At 47.4% G+C, this 19,866-nt stretch overlaps 2 long non-coding RNA genes across 2 annotated transcripts in view; one reads left to right on the forward strand and one right to left on the reverse strand.

The window, feature by feature from the left end:
- The window catches only part of LOC138664408 (uncharacterized), a 79,903-nt gene extending 61,340 nt beyond the window's left edge, over positions 1–18,563 (reverse strand). Inside the window, exon 1 of the long non-coding RNA XR_011318339.1 lies at positions 18,434–18,563. This is a non-coding gene — a long non-coding RNA (uncharacterized lncRNA). The remainder of the gene's footprint in view (positions 1–18,433) is intronic.
- LOC138664409 (uncharacterized) lies at positions 6,817–19,118 on the forward strand. The gene is made up of 2 exons (XR_011318340.1): positions 6,817–6,882; positions 18,810–19,118. It is a non-coding gene; the product is annotated as an uncharacterized lncRNA (long non-coding RNA).
- Positions 19,119–19,866: the final 748 nt, after the last annotated feature.

A 19,866-nucleotide genomic window follows, 5' to 3' on the forward strand; every position in this document is an offset into this window, starting at 1 on the left:
TAGGTAGATATATAGATGTCCGTGACAAATACAATTAGTAGTGTGCAGCTTACTGTACATATATTTAATTATTAAAAGATTATTTTGGGGGAAAAAAATGGCATGGCCTCACGCACAATTTCCACAAGAAGAGGGAAAGCTGAGTGCTGGGGGCAGATATTTCTAGCCTAGGAAGGGGGTAATACCCATGGAGCTTCCCAGGCTATTAATATCATCTCAGAACTGTATACTTAGCCTTTACTGGCTATTAAAATGGGGGATCCTAAAAAAAATGATGTGGAGTACCCCTATAATTAATAACCAACAAAGGCTTTGCAAACAGCTTCGGTTTGATATTAATAGCCTAGGAAGGGACCATGGATACTGCCCCTCCAGGCTAAAAACATGAGCTCTCAGCTGCCCTAGAAAAGGCGCAGTTCTAAGATGCACCAAGTCCTGCACTTAGCCTCGCTCTTCCCACTTGCCCTGTAGTGGTTGCAAGTGGGTGATAGTTGGGGGGTTGCCAATTAGACGCCCCCATTACTAATCCCATAGTCTCATTGTAAGAAAACAGACACCCAGAAAAAGTCCTTTAATTGAAAGACACAGACTCCTTTCATAGCGTGAGAATGTTCTGTTTGCTGTGCAGTCAGACAGGGAAAAGAAGTTCAAGGCCAATAAACTCACTTCACCTTTCTGACGTCAGCGCCGTGGGAAAATTTCCCATGGCACTCGCGACGTCACATAGGCAGTTGAACTTCTAAGAAGAAAAATAAAAACTAAAATATCACATGAGAACACCAACAAAATGCCCCACACCATAAACACGGAGGACCGTGAAAATCAGGAAAACTTACACAAGAGTCCTCCAAAAGAATATCACATAAAAAATATAATTTTTATTAAACCATGTTTAAAACATAATTAAAAAAGGGATGACATCATACAGAAAATAATTAAAAAAACAAGCAAACATTGGGCAGAGGTATGAATCAGGTCCAGCTGTGTTTCATTAAATTTTGATTAAACTGTCTATATGACGCCTCACAGTGCATGTCAGACCAAATGAGAATTGTGAGGTCAAAGTAACTGGCCAATGAGCTCAGAGACAGAATTGTGGCAAGGCACAGATCTGGCCAAGGTTAAAAAAGAATTTCTGCAGTACTCAAGATTGCTAAAAGCACAGTGGCCTTTATAATCCTTAAATGTAAGAAGTTTGGGACCACCAAAAGTCTTCCTAATCCTGGCCATCCAGCCAAACGGAGCCTTGGTGAGACAGGTAAAGAAGAACCCCAAGATCACTGTGGCTGAGCTCCAGAGATGCAGTAGGGAGATAGTTCCACAAAGTCAACTATCACTGCAGCCCTCCACCAGTCGGGCCTCTAAGGCAGAGTGGCCCGAATGAAGCCTCTCCTCAATGCAAAACATATGAAAGCCCGCATAGAGTTTGCTAAAAAGGACTCTCAGACTATGAGAAATAAGATACTCTGGTCTGATGAGATGAAGATAGACTTTTTTGGTGATAATTCTAAGCGGTATGTGTTGAGAAAACCAGGCACTGTTCATCACCTGCCCAATACAATCCCAACAGTGAAACGTGGCAACATCATGCTATGAGGGTGGTTTTCAGCTGCAGGGACAAGAAGACTGGCTTGCCATTGAAGGAAACATGCATGTGGCCAAGTGCAGAGATAACCTTGATGAAAACCTCTCCCAGAGTGCTCTGGACCTCAGACTTGGCCAAAGGTTCACCTTCCAACACTACAATGACCCTAAGCACCCAGCTAAAATAACAAAGGAGTGGCTTCAGAACTCTGTGATCGTTCATAACTGGCCCAACCAGAACCCTGACCTAAACCCAAATGAGCATCTCTGGAGAGACTTGAAAATGGCTGTCCACCAACGTTCACCATTCAACCTGACGGAACTGGAGAGGATTTGCAAGGAAAAATGGCAGAGGATCCCCAAATCCAGGTATAAAAAACTTGTTGCATCATTCCCAAGAAGACTCATGGCTGTACTAGCTCAAAAGGCTGCTTCTACTCAATACTGAGCAAAGGGTCTGAATACTTATGACCATGCGATAATTCAGTTTTTCTCTTTTAACCCCTTCATGACCTTGGGATTTTTCGTTTTTCCGTGTTCGTTTTTCACTCCCCTCCTTCCCAGAGCCATAACTTTTTTATTTTTCCGTCAATTTGGCCATGTGAGGGCTTATTTTTTGCGGGACGAGTTGTACTTTTGAACGACATCATTGGTTTTAGCATGTCGTGTACTAGAAAACGGGAAAAAAAATCCAAGTGCAGTGAAATTGCAAAAAAAATGCAATCCCACACTTGTTTTATGTTTGGCTTTTTTGCTAGGTTCACTAAATGCTAAAACTGACCTGCCATTATAATTCTCCAGGTCAGTACGAGTTCATAGACACCTAACATGACTAGGTTATTTTTTATCTAAGTGGTAAAAAAAATTCCAAACTTTGCTAAAAATAAATAAATAAAAAAATTGCGCCATTTTCCGATACTCATAGCGTCTCTATTATTCGTGATCTGGGGTCGGTTGAGGGCTTATTTTTTGCGTGCTGAGATGACGTTTTTAATGATAGCATTTTGGTGCAGATATGTTCTTTTGATCGCCCGTTATTGCATTTTAATGCAATGTCGTGGCGACCAAAAAAACGTAATTCTGGCGTTTTGAATTTTTTTCTCGCTACGCTGTTTAGCGATCAGGATAATGCTTTTTTTTAATTGATAGATCGGGCGATTCTGAGCGCGGCGATACCAAATATGTGTAGATTTGATTTTTTTTTTATTGATTTATTTTGATTGGGGCGAAAGGGGGGTGATTTAAACTTTTATATTTTTTTTATTTTTTTCACATTTTTAAACTTTTTTTTAATTTTGCCATGCTTCAATAGCCTCCATGGGAGGCTAGAAGCAGGCACAACTCGATCGCCTCTGCTACATAGCAGCGATCTGCTGATCACTGCTATGTAGCAGAAATGGAGGACCTCTGTAGGACCTCTATGGTTACCATCCTGACGCATCGCCGACCCCCGATCATGTGACGGGGGTCGGCGATGACGTCATTTCCGGCCGCCCGGCCGGAAGCGGTAGTTAAATGCCGCTGTCTGCGTTTGACAGCGGCATTTAACTAGTTAATAGGTGCGGGCAGATCGCGATTCTGTTCAAAACAGCTGACATGTCCCAGCTTTGATGCGGGCTCACCACGGAGCCTTGCATCAAAGATGGGGGTACAGAGTGTACATTAATGAGAAATTTTTTTTTTTTTTTTTAATTTACCAAATGGCTGCAATGAAACAGTTAAAAATTTAAAGGGGTCTGAAAACTTTCCATACCCACTGTGTGTGTATATACACTGCTAAAAAAATAAAGGGAACACTAAAATCACACATCCTAGATATCACTGAATGAAATATTCCAGTTGTAAATCTTTATTCATTACATAGTTGAATGTGTTGAGAATAAAACCTAAAAATGATCAACGTAAATCACAACTACCGTATATACTCGAGTATAAGCCGACCCGAGTATAAGCCGACCCCCCTAATTTTGCCACAAAAAACTGGGAAAACTTATTGACTCGAGTATAAGCCTAGGGTGGAAATGCAGCAGCTACCGGTGAATTTCAAAAAATAAAAATAGATCATTCTTGCCCCATAGCTGTGCCATATAGTGCTCTGCATGTTCATTATTGCCCCATAGCTGTGCCCCACATAGTGCTCTGCACCATTCATGATTGTCCCTATAGCTGTGCCCCATACAGTGCTCTGCACCGTTCATTATTTCCCTATAGCTGTGCCCCATAGAGTGCTCTGCACCGTTCATTATTTCCCTATAGCTGTGCCCCATAGAGTGCTCTGCACCATTCATTGTTCCCTATAGCTGTGCCCCATACAGTGCTCTGCACCGTTCATTATTTCCCTATAGCTGTGCCCCATAGAGTGCTCTGCACCATTCATTGTTCCCTATAGCTGTGCCCCATATAGTGCTCTGCACCGTTCATTGTTCCCTATAGCTGTGCCCCATACAGTGCTCTGCACCGTTCATAGTTCCCTATAGCTGTGCCTCATATAGTGCTCTGCACCGTTCATAGTTCCCTATAGCTGTGCCTCATATAGTGCTCTGCACCGTTCATAGTTCCCTATAGCTGTGCCTCATATAGTGCTCTGCACCATTCATTGTTCCCTATAGCTGTGCCCCATACAGTGCTCTGCACCGTTCATAGTTCCCTATAGCTGTGCCCCATATAGTGCTCTGCACCGTTCATTGTTCCCTATAGCTGTGCCTCATATAGTGCTCTGCACCGTTCATAGTTCCCTATAGCTGTGCCTCATATAGTGCTCTGCACCATTCATTGTTCCCTATAGCTGTGCCCCATACAGTGCTCTGCACCGTTCATAGTTCCCTATAGCTGTGCCCCATATAGTGCTCTGCACCGTTCATAGTTCCCTATAGCTGTGCCTCATATAGTGCTCTGCACCGTTCATTGTTCCCTATAGCTGTGCCTCATATAGTGCTCTGCACCGTTCATAGTTCCCTATAGCTGTGCCTCATATAGTGCTCTACACCATTCATTGTTCCCTATAGCTGTGCCCCATATAGTGCTCTGCACCGTTCATTGTTCCCTATAGCTGTGCCTCATATAGTGCTCTGCACCGTTCATAGTTCCCTATAGCTGTGCCTCATATAGTGCTCTGCACCGTTCATAGTTCCCTATAGCTGTGCCTCATATAGTGCTCTGCACCGTTCATTGTTCCCTATAGCTGTGCCCCATATAGTGCTCTGTACCGTTCATAGTTCCCTATAGCTGTGCCTCATATAGTGCTCTGCACCGTTCATAGTTCCCTATAGCTGTGCCTCATATAGTGCTCTGCACCGTTCATTGTTCCCTATAGCTGTGCCCCATATAGTGCTCTGCACCGTTCATAGTTCCCTATAGCTGTGCCTCATATAGTGCTCTGCACCGTTCATAGTTCCCTATAGCTGTGCCTCATATAGTGCTCTGCACCGTTCATAGTTCCCTATAGCTGTGCCTCATATAGTGCTCTGCACCATTCATTGTTCCCTATAGCTGTGCCTCATATAGTGCTCTGCACCGTTCATAGTTCCCTATAGCTGTGCCTCATAGTGCTCTGCACCGTTCATAGTTCCCTATAGCTGTGCCTCATATAGTGCTCTGCACCGTTCATAGTTCCCTATAGCTGTGCCTCATATAGTGCTCTGCACCATTCATTGTTCCCTATAGCTGTGCCCCATATAGTGCTCTGCACCGTTCATTGTTCCCTATAGCTGTGCCCCATACAGTGCTCTGCACCGTTCATAGTTCCCTATAGCTGTGCCTCATATAGTGCTCTGCACCGTTCATTGTTCCCTATATAGCTGTGCCTCATATAGTGCTCTGCACCGTTCATAGTTCCCTATAGCTGTGCTTCATATAGTGCTCTGCACCGTTCATTGTTCCCTATAGCTGTGCCCCATATAGTGCTCTGCACCGTTCATAGTTCCCTATAGCTGTGCCTCATATAGTGCTCTGCACCGTTCATAGTTCCCTATAGCTGTGCCTCATATAGTGCTCTGCACCGTTCATTGTTCCCTATAGCTGTGCCTCATATAGTGCTCTGCACCGTTCATAGTTCCCTATAGCTGTGCCTCATATAGTGCTCTGCACCGTTCATTGTTCCCTATAGCTGTGCCCCATATAGTGCTCTGCACCGTTCATAGTTCCCTATAGCTGTGCCTCATATATTGCTCTGCACCGTTCATGGTTCCCTATAGCTGTGCCTCATATAGTGCTCTGCACCGTTCATAGTTCCCTATAGCTGTGCCTCATATAGTGCTCTGCACCATTCATTGTTCCCTATAGCTGTGCCTCATATAGTGCTCTGCACCGTTCATAGTTCCCTATAGCTGTGCCTCATAGTGCTCTGCACCGTTCATAGTTCCCTATAGCTGTGCCTCATATAGTGCTCTGCACCGTTCATAGTTCCCTATAGCTGTGCCTCATATAGTGCTCTGCACCATTCATTGTTCCCTATAGCTGTGCCCCATATAGTGCTCTGCACCGTTCATTGTTCCCTATAGCTGTGCCCCATACAGTGCTCTGCACCGTTCATAGTTCCCTATAGCTGTGCCTCATATAGTGCTCTGCACCGTTCATTGTTCCCTATATAGCTGTGCCTCATATAGTGCTCTGCACCGTTCATAGTTCCCTATAGCTGTGCTTCATATAGTGCTCTGCACCGTTCATTGTTCCCTATAGCTGTGCCCCATATAGTGCTCTGCACCGTTCATAGTTCCCTATAGCTGTGCCTCATATAGTGCTCTGCACCGTTCATAGTTCCCTATAGCTGTGCCTCATATAGTGCTCTGCACCGTTCATTGTTCCCTATAGCTGTGCCTCATATAGTGCTCTGCACCGTTCATAGTTCCCTATAGCTGTGCCTCATATAGTGCTCTGCACCGTTCATTGTTCCCTATAGCTGTGCCCCATATAGTGCTCTGCACCGTTCATAGTTCCCTATAGCTGTGCCTCATATAGTGCTCTGCACCGTTCATCATAGCTCCCAACCGTCCCTCATTGTGCAGGATTGTCCCGGTTTTCAGCCTTTGCCCCGCACTCCCGCACGGGACGCTCTGATCCCGCAGACAGCAGGACCGACACGCCCCCTTGTGTAGTTAAGCCATGCCCCAGGCCCTTACCCTTCCCTATGGCTGCCTCAGTCCTGCAATCCACGGAGGTCCCGATCTGCCGATCATGTGACCCCTGAGCCCTGACTCCTCCCCTCCTGTGACCTCATCACAGGTCCTGTGCACACTCGCAGAAGGCAGGCTCAGCTCGCTGTGCTGGTTGCTGCCACCTTTCCACATGGTCCTGCAGGAGGTAATGTGCTGCCAATCAATACAATCACTTTATTATTGCTGAATAATCTAGAAAGCACTGTCTGTACACAGCAACAAATAGGTGAAGTTCAGAGACATTTTCCATTGCTGTAATTCCTATGTGCTGGTAACACAGAGCAGCAGAGCAGGTGGTGGATGGACGGACAGGCTGTGTGCCCTGAACTCTCAGGAATGGACAGAGAGACCGAAATCAATGGTGATATTCACAACTAGAGAGAAACAATCGCTGCAACATTACTGCAGCCAGTGACATGTGCGGGGTCCCTATACAGTGCTGTAGAGCTGACAAGGCGTGTAATGCCTTGTGTGTGGGGTCAGGAGGTGTTTACAGTGTGCATGTAGCAGAGCCGTGTCTGTACGAGATGTATGGAGCGGAGCCACGTGTGTGTGCGAGGTGTATGGAGCGGAGCCACGTGTGTGTGCACGAGGTGTATGGAGCGGAGCCACGTGTGTGTGCGAGGTGTATGGAGCGGAGCCACGTGTGTGTGCGAGGTGTATGGAGCGGAGCCACGTGTGTGTGCGAGGTGTATGGAGCGGAGCCACGTGTGTGTGCGCGAGGTGTATGGAGCAGAGTGCATGTGTACGAAGCGGAGCCGTGTGCAAAGTGTACGGAGCGCAGCCGCGTGTGTAGGAGTAGCTATGTGTGGCCATTATATGGTACGAAGTATCGTGCGGCCAATATACAGTATGGAGCATCATGTGCGGCCGTTATACAGTATGGAGCATCATGTGCGGCCGTTATACAGTATGGAGCATCATGTGCGGCCGTTATACAGTATGGAGCATCATGTGCGGCCGTTATACAGTATGGAGCATCATGTGCGGCCGTTATACAGTATGGAGCATCATGTGCGGCCGTTATACAGTATGGAGCATCATGTGCGGCCGTTATACAGTATGGAGCATCATGTGCGGCCATTATACAGTATGGAGCATCATGTGCGGCCATTATACAGTATGGAGCATCATGTGCGGTCATTATACAGTATTGAGCATCATGTGCGGCCGTTATACAGTATGGAGCATCATGTGCGGTCATTATACACTATGGAGCATCATGTGCGGCCATAATACAGTATGGAGCATCATGTGCGGTCATTATACAGTATGGAGCATCATGTGCAGTCATTATACAGTATGGAGCATCATGTGTGGCCATTATACAGTATGGAGCATCATGTGCGGTCATTATACAGTATGGAGCACCGTGTGGCCATATTTTTTTGTTTATAATTATTGTATATGAAACAGTGTGATCAGCAATGCTAAATGGGTGTGGTTGGGACGTGGATATGGGTGTGACTAATTATGAATGGGTGTGGTCAGAGGCGTGGCCTAAAATTTGCCGCGGCGCACGTTGCGCGCCGCTAATTTGTCCCTCTTTCCTGTCTTCAAAACTTGGGAGGTATGCCGTTCATTGTTCCCTATAGCTGTGCCCCATACAGTGCTCTGCACTGTTCATTGTTCCCTATAGCTGTGCCCCATATAGTGCTCTGCACCGTTCATAGTTACCTATATAAAGCTGTGCCATTGCCGCTGCTGCTGCAGTTAAAAAAAAAAAAAAAAAAAAGCCATACTCACCTCTCTTGATTGCAGCTCCCGGCGTCTCGTTCCGGCGCCTCCATCTTCCCGGCGTCTCCATCTTCCCGGCGTCTCTGCGCTGACTGATCAGGCAGAGGGCGCCGCGCACACTATATGCGTCATCGCACCCTCTGACCTGAACAGTCAGAGCACAGACGCCGGGAAGATGGAGGCGCCGGGAAGATGGAGCGGCGCCCGGCGGCTGGAACGCGGACAGGTGACTATTACATACTTACCTGGTCCCGACGTCCGGCTCCCCCTGCCTGTCACAGCTGGTCTTCGGTGCCGCAGCTTCTTTCTCTAATCAGCGGTCACCGGCAGCGCTGATTAGAGAAATGAATAGGCGGCTCCACCCCTATAGGAGGTGGAGCCGCCTATTCATTTCTGTAATGAGCGGTCCCACGTGACCGCTGAAGAGGGGAAGAAGCTGCAGCACAGAAGACCGTGGGACAGCAGGGACAGCGCGAGGATCGCTGGGACTAGGTAAGTATGCCTCAGCGCCCTCACCCCCTCACCCACCGACCCTGCCACCCACCTTGACTCGAGTATAAGCCGAGAGGGGCAGTTTCAGCCCAAACATTTGGGCTGAAAATCTCGGCTTATACTCGAGTATATACGGTAATATCCCATGGAGGTCTTGAGTTGGTATGATGCTCAAAATCAAAGTGGAAAATGAAGTTACAGGCCTGATACAACTTCATTGGAAAAGCCTCGACAAGGAAATGATGCTCAGTAGTGTGTGTGGCCTCCACGTGCCTGTATGACCTCCCTACAATGCCTGGGCATGCTCCTGATGAGGCGGCGGATGGTCTCCTGAGGGATCTCCTCCCAGACCTGGACAAAAGCATCCGCCAACTCCTGGACAGTCTGTGGTGCAACGTGACGTTGGTGGATGGTGCGAGACATGATGTCCCAGATGTGTTCAATCGGAATCAGGTCTGGGGAAAGGGTGGGCCAGTCCATAGCCTCAATGCCTTCATCTTGCAGGAACTGCTGACACGCTCCAGCCACATGAGGTCTGGCATTGTCCTGCATTAGGAGGAACCCAGGGCCAACCGCACCAGCATATGGTCTCACAAAGGGTCTGAGGATCCCATCTCGGTACCTAATGGCAGTCAGGCTACCTCTGGTGAGCACATGGAGGGCTGTGTGGCCCTCCACAGAAATACCACCCCACACCATTACTGACCGACTGCCAAACCGGTCATATTGAAGGATGTTGCAGGCAGCAGATCACTCTCCACGGCATCTACAGACTCTGTCACGTCTGTCGCGTGCTCAGTGTGAACCTGCTTTCATCTGTGAAGAGCACAGGGCACCAGTGGCGAAGTTGCCAATCCTGATGTTGTGGCAAATGCCATTCTTCCTGCACGGTGTTGGGCTGAGAGCACAACCCCCATCTGTGGATGTCGGGCACTCAGACACATGCACATTTGTGGCCTGCTGGAGGTCATTTTGCAGGGCTCTGGCAGTGTTCCTCGCACAAATGCTGAGGTAGCGGTCCTCCTGCTGCTGGGTTGTTGCCTCCTATGGCCCCTTCCACATCTCCTGGTGTACTGGCCTGTCTCCTGGTAGCGCCTCCAGCCTTTGGCTCCAAGGTCCACATAAATTGCCCAATTTATGCGCTAAACACTCTCAATTTTTCATATTTCTAGTGCAGTAATGCAATTCAATTTTCATGTTTGCAGGTTTTGGCACCACAGTGTGCTGCCTTATTTATTTGACTGTATACGAGTTGATGACTCTAGGTTCAGCACCTGTTCACACTTAGTTTATGTTTGGATGTGACGGTCAGTTTTTTCAAGTTTGTATTCATTAGCCTTCTGACTGAGCCTCCTCCTTTTAGCCACAGGTGTTTTTAATCACAGTAGGTCCACTACCCCTCCACAGAGAGAGAGATTTTTAGTCAAAGAGAGGACTCCCTTTTAGGTTCCCATTCAGATGAAGACTTTATTCTCAGAGAGGAAAGGCATTGCTAGGACCTTGTATACAAGAAATGCCTTAACGTGGCTACAAGGTACACATAAATTGGCCAATTTATGCGCTAAACTTTCTCAATTTTTCATATTTCTAGTGCAGTAATGCAATTCAATTTTCATGTTTGCAGGTTTTGGTGCCACAGTGTGCTGCCTTATTTATTTGACTACGCTGACAGACACAGCAAACGTTCTTGCCACAGCTCACATTGATGTGCCATCCTGGATGAGCTGCACTACCTGAGCCACTTGTGTAGGTTGTAGAGTCCGTCTAATGCTGCCATGAGTGTGAAAGCAAACCAACATTCTAAAGTGACCAAAACATCAGCCAGAAAGCATTGGTACTGAGATGTGGTCTGTGGTCCCCACCTGCAGAACGACTCCTTTATTGAGTGTGTCTTGATAATTGCCAATAATTTCCATCTGTTGTCTATTCCATTTGCACAACAGCATGTGAAATTGATTGTCAGTGTTGCTTCCTAAGTGGACAGTTTGATTTCACAGAAGTTTGATTTACTTGGAGTTATTGTTACGCAGATAGCTGGGATAATACTAAGGGTGAACCCACTGGACCGCAACAGCGAACCTCCCCTGGGCGAGGGGACCATGTAGACCACCCCCTATAAAGGGAGAGTTAGGAGCAGGCCCTGGGGAGACTACTGCTATGGCAGCTGGTAGGGACACAGAGGCACAGGGAAACAAACGTACGGAGTAAGGGAAGTGGAAGGTAATGACAAGGGGACGGGAGTGCTAGGAGAGGTGAGAAACGAACCAGCGGACAAGGTGAGGGTACGGGCAGGAGACAGCACAGACATACGGGAACTCTGAGGGAGAGGAGACACAGGTAGACCGGAGCTGGAAGGAAAACAAAGGAGAGAGCGGTGGTTAAACAAAGACAGTCTAGCTAGGAAAACCAAGACGGAGGCTAGCTGCAGACAGAACGCCGAGGGACACTGTGCCAGAGTCACTTGCAAGGATACAAATGATAATCAGGCACCGCCAAACGGAAGAGGCGGCCTGATATGCAGAGCGGCAGCGTACCTTCCAGGTCAGGGTCCTCCAGGGGCATAGAGAGGAGGAAGCGGCAGAATCAACGAGCGCTGTGCGCGCAGTAAGATCTGTAGCGCGTGCGCACCCGAGGAGAGACAGAGAGGGACGAACGCGCAGGAGACCGGAAGTAGCAGGAGAAGCAGAAGCGCGCCGGGAAGCCGTGGACTGGTGAGTATGAGAAGGCACCTGACGGGACGCCGTGGACTGGTGAGTATGAGAAGGCACCCGAGGCAGCGGCAGTGTAACAGTTATATTCTGTTGTTTAAGTGTACCCTTTATTTTTTTGAGCAGTATATATTGTAGCGTTTCACCCGCTACGGGTCTAGGGGACACTCGCTTAGGTGCGGCGGGTGACACTCAGGAGACACGTTTCTTTAAAAGTTCTCAGGTTTATTGCTCCATAAACCAGCAAGACAGGAACAACAGGTAAACAGTCTTACTTCAGATCGATGTTTCCTCAATGTCCATAATAGAGCTCCGCTCTCTCTCACGTCTGTGGGCACACAGACCGTGCTATGTCCAGCACGTAGGCTCTCCAGCCTAAAGATGGTCTCTGTGTGTTGTTCAGGACGTCTGTCCCCACTTGGAACCGTCCAACACACAGGCCACTATGCAGTGTCCAGCCAGGACACATGGAAGTGTGTCCACCCTGGCAGACTTCCAAACACACTCTCTCACCATGTGCTACACATCTCCATTAAGTAGCCTGAAACCACACCCATTGGTGAAGTAACGTCACATGATTAGACATGTGGCTATGACATCACCACAGGTCCTGAAACAAACATAAATAGGCATGGTTATGCCCCTTACCCAGGGGTGAGGTATATGGGTAGCCAGACCCTCCCATCTCTCATAGCTACCCGTAACCCGGACCCAAACATCCTAAACAATTCCTTATTGCCTTATGTGTATTAAACAAAACACTCCGGGTTACATCACAGCGGCAAGCCTTCTCTGTGATACATACCTCCCATCGACTATACAAGCTTTAGCCATGCTACAATATATATATATACTAGATGGTGGCCCGATTCTAACACATTGGGTATTCTAGAATATGCATGTCCACGTAGTATATTGCCCAGCCACATAGTATATTGCCCAACCACATAGTATATTGCCCAGCCACGTAGTATATTGCCCAGCTGCATAAGTAGAGCACTAAGGTGGAACAGTGTAAGGTCACCAGCATCATAATTGGACCCAAATAGGGTATATACAATCCAAAGAAAATGGGACCAAAGGAAGGACCATATTGGACCACTGCATTGAAATCGACAAAAACCAATAGAAAAAAAGCAGCATAAAGTCCAGATAAATATGTATAACAAACTTTATTAATAATAATTCCAGGTTTAAAAACGAAAGGGGGAAATAATCCCCGTGCTGTACTCAGCACGCACCTACATGAACAGGGGACAGGTGCCTACAGTGTAACTATATCCACATTGTAACCGAGACAGGTATCACAGAAAAATCAAAGTGACTGTGCAAGTAAATAAAGTACAAACACCTGCATTAAACACGCAGGTCCAGAGGATTGTATAAAAAAGCACATACACAATGAATAAAGCTAATATACATACCGGTCAGTGTAGAAAAAATCTCGGCGTGGACTGGCACCTCACCCCTGTCCCCCCCGACGCGCGTTTCGGCTATTGCCTTTCTCAAGGGGTACATAAGCATAGCGCTGGGTTTAACTCCTTCATGACCCAGCCTATTTTGACCTTAAAGACCTTGCCGTTTTTTGCAATTCTGACCAGTGTCCCTTCATGAGGTAATAACTCAGGAACGCTTCAATGGATCCTAGCGGTTCTGAGATTGTTTTTTCGTGACATATTGGGCTTCATGTTAGTGGTAAATTTAGGTCAATAAATTCTGTGTTTATTTGTGATAAAAACGGAAATTTGGCGAAAATTTTGAAAATTTCGCAATTTTCACATTTTGAATTTTTATTCTGTTAAACCAGAGAGTTATGTGACACAAAATAGTTAATAAATAACATTTCCCACACGTCTACTTTACATCAGCACAATTTTGGAAACAAAATTTTTTTTTGCTAGGAAGTTATAAGGGTTAAAATTTGACCAGCGATTTCTCATTTTTACAACGAAATTTACAAAACCATTTTTTTTAGGGACCACCTCACATTTGAAGTCAGTTTGAGGGGTCTATATGGCTGAAAATACCCAAAAGTGACACCATTCTAAAAACTGCACCCCTCAAGGTGCACAAAACCACATTCAAGAAGTTTATTAACCCTTCAGGTGCTTCACAGCAGCAGAAGCAACATGGAAGGAAAAAATGAACATTTAACTTTTTAGTCACAAAAATGATTTTTCAGCAACAATTTTTTTATTTTCCCAATGGTAAAAGGAGAAACTGAACCACGTAAGTTGTTGTCCAATTTGTCCTGAGTACGCCGATACCTCATATGTGGGGGTAAACCACTGTTTGGGCGCACGGCAGGGCTTGGAAGGGAAGGAGCGCCTTTTAACTTTTTGAATGGAAAATTAGCTCCAATTGTTAGCGGACACCATGTCGCATTTGGAGAGCCCCTGTGTGCCTATGCAATGGAGCTCCCCCACAAGTGACCCCATTTTGGAAACTAGACCCCCCAAGGAACTTATCTAGATGCATACTGAGCACTTTAAACCCCCAGGTGCTTCACAGAAGTTTATAATGCAGAGCCATGAAAATAAAAAATAATTTTTCTTTTCTCAAAAATGATTTTTTAGCCTGGAATTTCCTATTTTGCCAATGGTAATAGGAGAAATTGGACCACAAATGTTGTTGTCCAGTTTGTCCTGAGTATGCAGATACCCCATATGTGGGGGTAAACCACTGTTTGGGCGCACGGCAGGGCTCAGAAGGGAAGGCACGCCATTTGGCTTTTAAAATGGAAAATTATCTCCAATCATTAGCGGACACCATGTCGCGTTTGGAGAGCCCCTGTGTGCCTAAACATTGGAGATCCCCCACAAATTACCCCATTTTGGAAACTAGACCCCCAAAGGAACTAATCTAGATGTGTAGTGAGCACTTTGAACCCTCAAGTGCTTCACAGAAGTTTATAACGCAGAGCCATGAAAATAAAAAAAAAAATTATTTTCTCAAAAATGAATTTTAGCCCGCAATTTTTTATTTTCCCAAGGGTAACAGGAGAAATTTGACCCCAAAAGTTGTTGTCCAGTTTCTCCTGAGTACGCTGATACCCCATATGTGGGGGTAAACCACTGTTTAGGCACATGCTGGGGCTCGGAAGTGAAGTAGTGACGTTTTGAAATGCAGACTTTGATGGAATGCTCTGTGGGCGTCACATTGCGTTTGCAGAGCCCCTGATGTGGCTAAACAGTAGAAACCCCCCACAAGTGTCCCCATTTTGGAAACTAGACCCCGAAAGGAACTTATCTAGATGTGAGGTGAGCACTTTGAACCCCCAAGTGCTTCACAGAAGTTCATAACACAGAGCAGTGAAAATAATAAATACGTTTTCTTTCCTCAAAATAATTTTTTAGCCCAGAATTTTTTATTTTCCCAAGGGTTTCAGGAGAAATTGGACCACAAAAGTTGTTGTCCAGTTTCTCCTGAGTACGCTGATACCCCATGTGTGGGGGTAAACCACTGTTTGGGCACACGTGGGGGCTCAGAAGGGAAGTAGTGACTTTTGAAATGCAGACTTTGATGGAATGGTCTGCGGGCGTCACGTTGCGTTTGCAGAGCCCCTGGTGTGCCTAAACAGTAGAAACCCCCCACAAGTGACCCCATTTTGGAAACTAGACCCCCAAACGAACTTATCTAGATATGTGGTGAGCACTTTGAACCCCCAAGTGCTTCACAGACGTTTACAACGCAGAGCCGTGAAAATAAAAAATCATTTTTCTTTCCTCAAAAATGATGTTTTAGCAAGCAATTTTTTATTTTGTCAAGGGTAACAGGAGAAATTGGACCCCAGTAATTGTTGCGCAGTTTGTCCTGAGTATGCTGGTACCCCATATGTGGGGGTAAACCACTGTTTGGGCACACGTCGGGGTTCGGAAGTGAGGGAGCACCATTTGAATTTTTGAATACAAGATTGGCTGGAATCAATGGTGGCGCCATGTTGCGTTTGGAGACCCCCTGAAGTGCCTAAACAGTGGAAACCCCTCAATTCTACCTCCAACGCTAACCCCAACACACCCCTAACCCTAATCCCAACTGTAGCCATAACCCTAATCACAACCCTAACCCCAACACACCCCTAACCACAACCCTAACCCCAACACACCCCTAACCCTAACCACAACCCTAATTCCAACCCAACCCTAAGGCTATGTGCCAACGTTGCGGATTCGTATGAGATTTTTCAGCACCATTTTTGAAAAATCCGCGGGTAAAAGGCACTACGTTTTACCTGCGGATTTACCGCGGATTGCCAGTGTTTTTTGTGCGGATTTCACCTGCGGATTCCTATTGAGGAACAGGTGTAAAACGCTGCAGAATCCGCACAAAGAATTGACATGCTGTGGAAAATACAACGCAGCGTTCCCGCGCGGTATTTTCCGCACCATGGGCACAGCGGATTTGGTTTTCCATATGTTTACATGGTACTGTAAACCTGATGGAACACTGCTGCGGATCCTCAGCCAAATCCGCACCGTGTGCACATAGCCTAATTCTAAAGGTATGTGCACACGCTGCAGAAAATGCTGCGGATCCGCAGCAGTTTCCCATGAGTTTACAGTTCAATGTGAACCTATGGGAACCAAAAATCGCTGTACACATGCTGCGGAAAAACTGCACGGAAACGCAGCGGTTTACATTCCGCAGCATGTCACTTCTTTCTGCGGATTCCGCAGCGGTTTTACAACTGCTCCAATAGAAAATCGCAGTTGTAAAACCGCAGTGAAATGTGCAGAAAAACCGCGGTAAATCCACGATAAATCGGCAGCGGTTTAGCACTGTGGATTTTTCAAATCCGCTGCGGAAAAATCCGCATAGGACCAGAATATGTGTGCACATACCGAAACCCTAACCCTACCCCTAACCCTACCCCTAACCCTACCCCTAACCCTACCCCTAACCCTACCCCTAACCCTAACCCTAGTTCTTACCCCAACCTTAGTGAAAAAAAAAAAATTCTTTATTTTTTTTATTGTCCCTATCTATGGGGGTGACAAAGGGGGGGGTCATTTACTATTTTTTTTATTTTGATCACTGAGATAGGTTATATCTCAGTGATCAAAATTCACTCTGGAACGAATCTGCCGGCCGGCAGATTCGGCGGGCGCACTGCACATGCGCCCGCCATTTTGGAAGATGGCGGCGCCCAGGAAAGAAGACGGACGGACCTCGGGCGGCCAGGTAAGTATAAGGGGGGGAGATCAGGGCACGGGGGGGGGGCGTCGGAGCACGGGGGGGTGGATCGGAGCATGGGGGGGGTGGATCGGAACACGGGAGGGAGGATTGGAGCACGGGGGAGGATTGGAGCACGGGGTGAGGGATCGCTGTGCGGGGGGGGTGGATCGGAGCACGGGGGGGGGTCGCTGTGTGCGGGGGGGGATCGGAGTGCGGGGGGGTTTGATTGGAGCGCGGGGGGTGTGATTGGTGCACGGGGGAAGCGGACAGGAGGACGGGGGAGCGGAGCACAGGACGGAGGGGAGCGGACCACAGATCGGGGGGCTGGGGGGGCGATCGGAGGGGTGGGGTGGGTGCACATAAGTGTTTCCAGCCATGGCCGATGATATTGCAGCATCGGCCATGGCTGGATTGTAATATTTCACCAGTTTTTTAGGTGAAATATTACAAATCGCTCTGATTGGCAGTTTCACTTTCAACAGCCAATCAGAGCGATCGTAGCCACGAGGGGGTGAAGCCACCCCCCCTGGGCTAAACTACCACTCCCCCTGTCCCTGCAGATCGGGTGAAATGGGAGTTAACCCTTTCACCGGCCTGCAGGGACGCGATCTTTCCATGACGCATATGCTGCGTCATGGGTCGGAATGGCACCGACTTTCATGACGCAGCGTATGCGTCAAAGGTCGGGAAGGGGTTAATATATAGTAAAGGGAAGCACACACTGGTGGGGGTGTAATTAGCAGGCTGACCAATCACCACATAGAGCCTAAACACTCTGCACCCAATACACCTGAACGCCACTCATCAGGGAACACATGGGGCCCCATGCGTCTCCAAAGAGATAGCGTCATGCGATCGGGGACAGAGGAAATGACTGCAAATGGCTATGTAATCATAATGCGTCCGCACCTGCGCACATCGCTTCGGACGGACATATAGATGTGGACACAGAACATACCCATCACAGCGGCCATATTCTTGAAGCCTGACATGGGCAAAGGGAATGGAGACTACAGATGGCTACGTAGTCATGGTACGCCCGCGCCTGTGCACATCGCATCCGGCGGCCATAAAACTATAGACCAAGTCCTTACTCAGCACTGCGGCCATGTTACTAGAGCCAGATATGCGCAGACAATGCGGTGCGGCCATGTTGGAAAGGCAAAAGCACGGCCACCTTATTAAAGTCAGGCATATGCAGACAGAAACAAAGTGGCCGCACCTATATATACACTATCTCCACACCACCAAGGCCGGTCATGCGCAGATGAAAAAGCGCAGCCATATTGGTAGGTGCCAAAGATAACACCTAAGGGCAGAAAACATAGCCAAACATAGAAAAAATAAAGAATAAGAATAAGGATAGATGGCCATATTGACCATAGCAGTCATAAAAGACATATGGGCAAGATAACAGAAGGCGGAATACCCCAAAAATTATATGGAACAGTACGCTACCGTGCCAATACACACATCGCACAAAAACAGTGGCAATGTATATATCATCGACGAAGCCCGCTAATTAGAGATTGTCACCACCTCGCAGTCCGGGGCGCCTTCTTTCTCTTCCCCGCCTGCTCTTACCTCTTCTGGTCCTGTCCTTAGCCAGCAGGGTCACGCTCCGGTCGTCCGCCGGCGCTCCGGGGTCCGTCCCTGCAGACATGCTGCCCGGGTCCTTGCTCCCATGTCTGCTGCACTTCCTCCTTTCTCTCCCTCTCCTAGGGAGTGCATAGGGGGCGGGCAGGTGAGCTCTCTGGCTTCTTAAAGGGTCAGTCCCTCCCTACTCACTGCCCCTCCTCCCGGCCTATTACCTGGAGGCTGGAGGTATATAAGGATCTCAGTCACTCCTGGACGCCGCCTGGGCAACTTCTATTATCCTGAAGTTGCTGCTCCAGGTCTGATCCTGCTAGGCTTATCAGTCCATTTTGCCTGTCTTACGCTGTGTTCCTTTTTTCCCTAGGATCGAGTCTGGTCTCCACAGCATCCTGAGTCCAGTATCCCGTGTGGTTCCCTGCAGTCTTCTTCCTGCTTCCAAGTTCCACATTCAGCCCTGTTTTGTTTATTCTTTTCTTCCTACCTCCTAGGTCGGTTTAACACAGGTGTCTGCCTCATCGGACCCTCTATTGGTGGTCTAGGGGAAATCCCTGTATAGGGGTCACTCCAAGCCTTGGTCTCCTTAGAGGCTTTCTGGTGTTGTGGCCCTGTGGCCTTCCTTTGGGGTGTCTCCCCTAGTGTTTTTATTACTGTACAATAAAGCGTTTGAACCTGCTTTCCTGGTCTGGTTCTCCCTTCCTTGTATCAGTAACCGCTGTATTTGCGGTCCAGTGGGTCCACCCGATAGACACGTCTGTAGGGCGTGACAGAGATCCACCAAAACACATAAGAACAGGAGACACAAAAGCACATTATAGTACAATATCAGAAGATGAGATGCACGAAATACAAACCACCATACTAGATATCTATACAGACGGAAAGACTTGCTAGAGCTCAACATATGAGGATAATTATAGATGGTACTGGGCAAGATAAGATGGTCTGAATACGGGATAACAGTCTCATGTACCAATGCATATACGGAAAAAAGGGGGGAGGCATGTCCGAGAAAGTAATAATAGTAGTATGTATAGTATAGTCCAGGTGGATCCGTAGTATGCATATAAAGAGTCCCAATAGATTTCTTCGACCAACCTGGTCATATGTTGCTCAAGACTTCATATATCTTCCAACAAGCTGGTTATCCTGCTCCCAAGTAGGCGGCCAAACAAGCGTCCTAAACGTGCCACAGCTATCAATACTAAGAAAGAAAACAAAAAACCCATTAAAATCACATGCATGCGGAGGCACACACAGGGAAACACACAGAAACCGGCGGACTACAAAAATGGGGCAAACGAAATATTTTCATTTAAACCCTCCAGGTGGATGGTCTGGAGGCGCCATATCCACTGCGTCTCCAATTTCGCAAGCCTTTTCGATAATTGGCCACCCCTGATATTAATTTTTAGAGTATCGAT

Source organism: Ranitomeya imitator, chromosome 2, assembly GCF_032444005.1.
Source record: "Ranitomeya imitator isolate aRanImi1 chromosome 2, aRanImi1.pri, whole genome shotgun sequence".
NCBI lineage: Eukaryota > Metazoa > Chordata > Amphibia > Anura > Dendrobatidae > Ranitomeya > Ranitomeya imitator.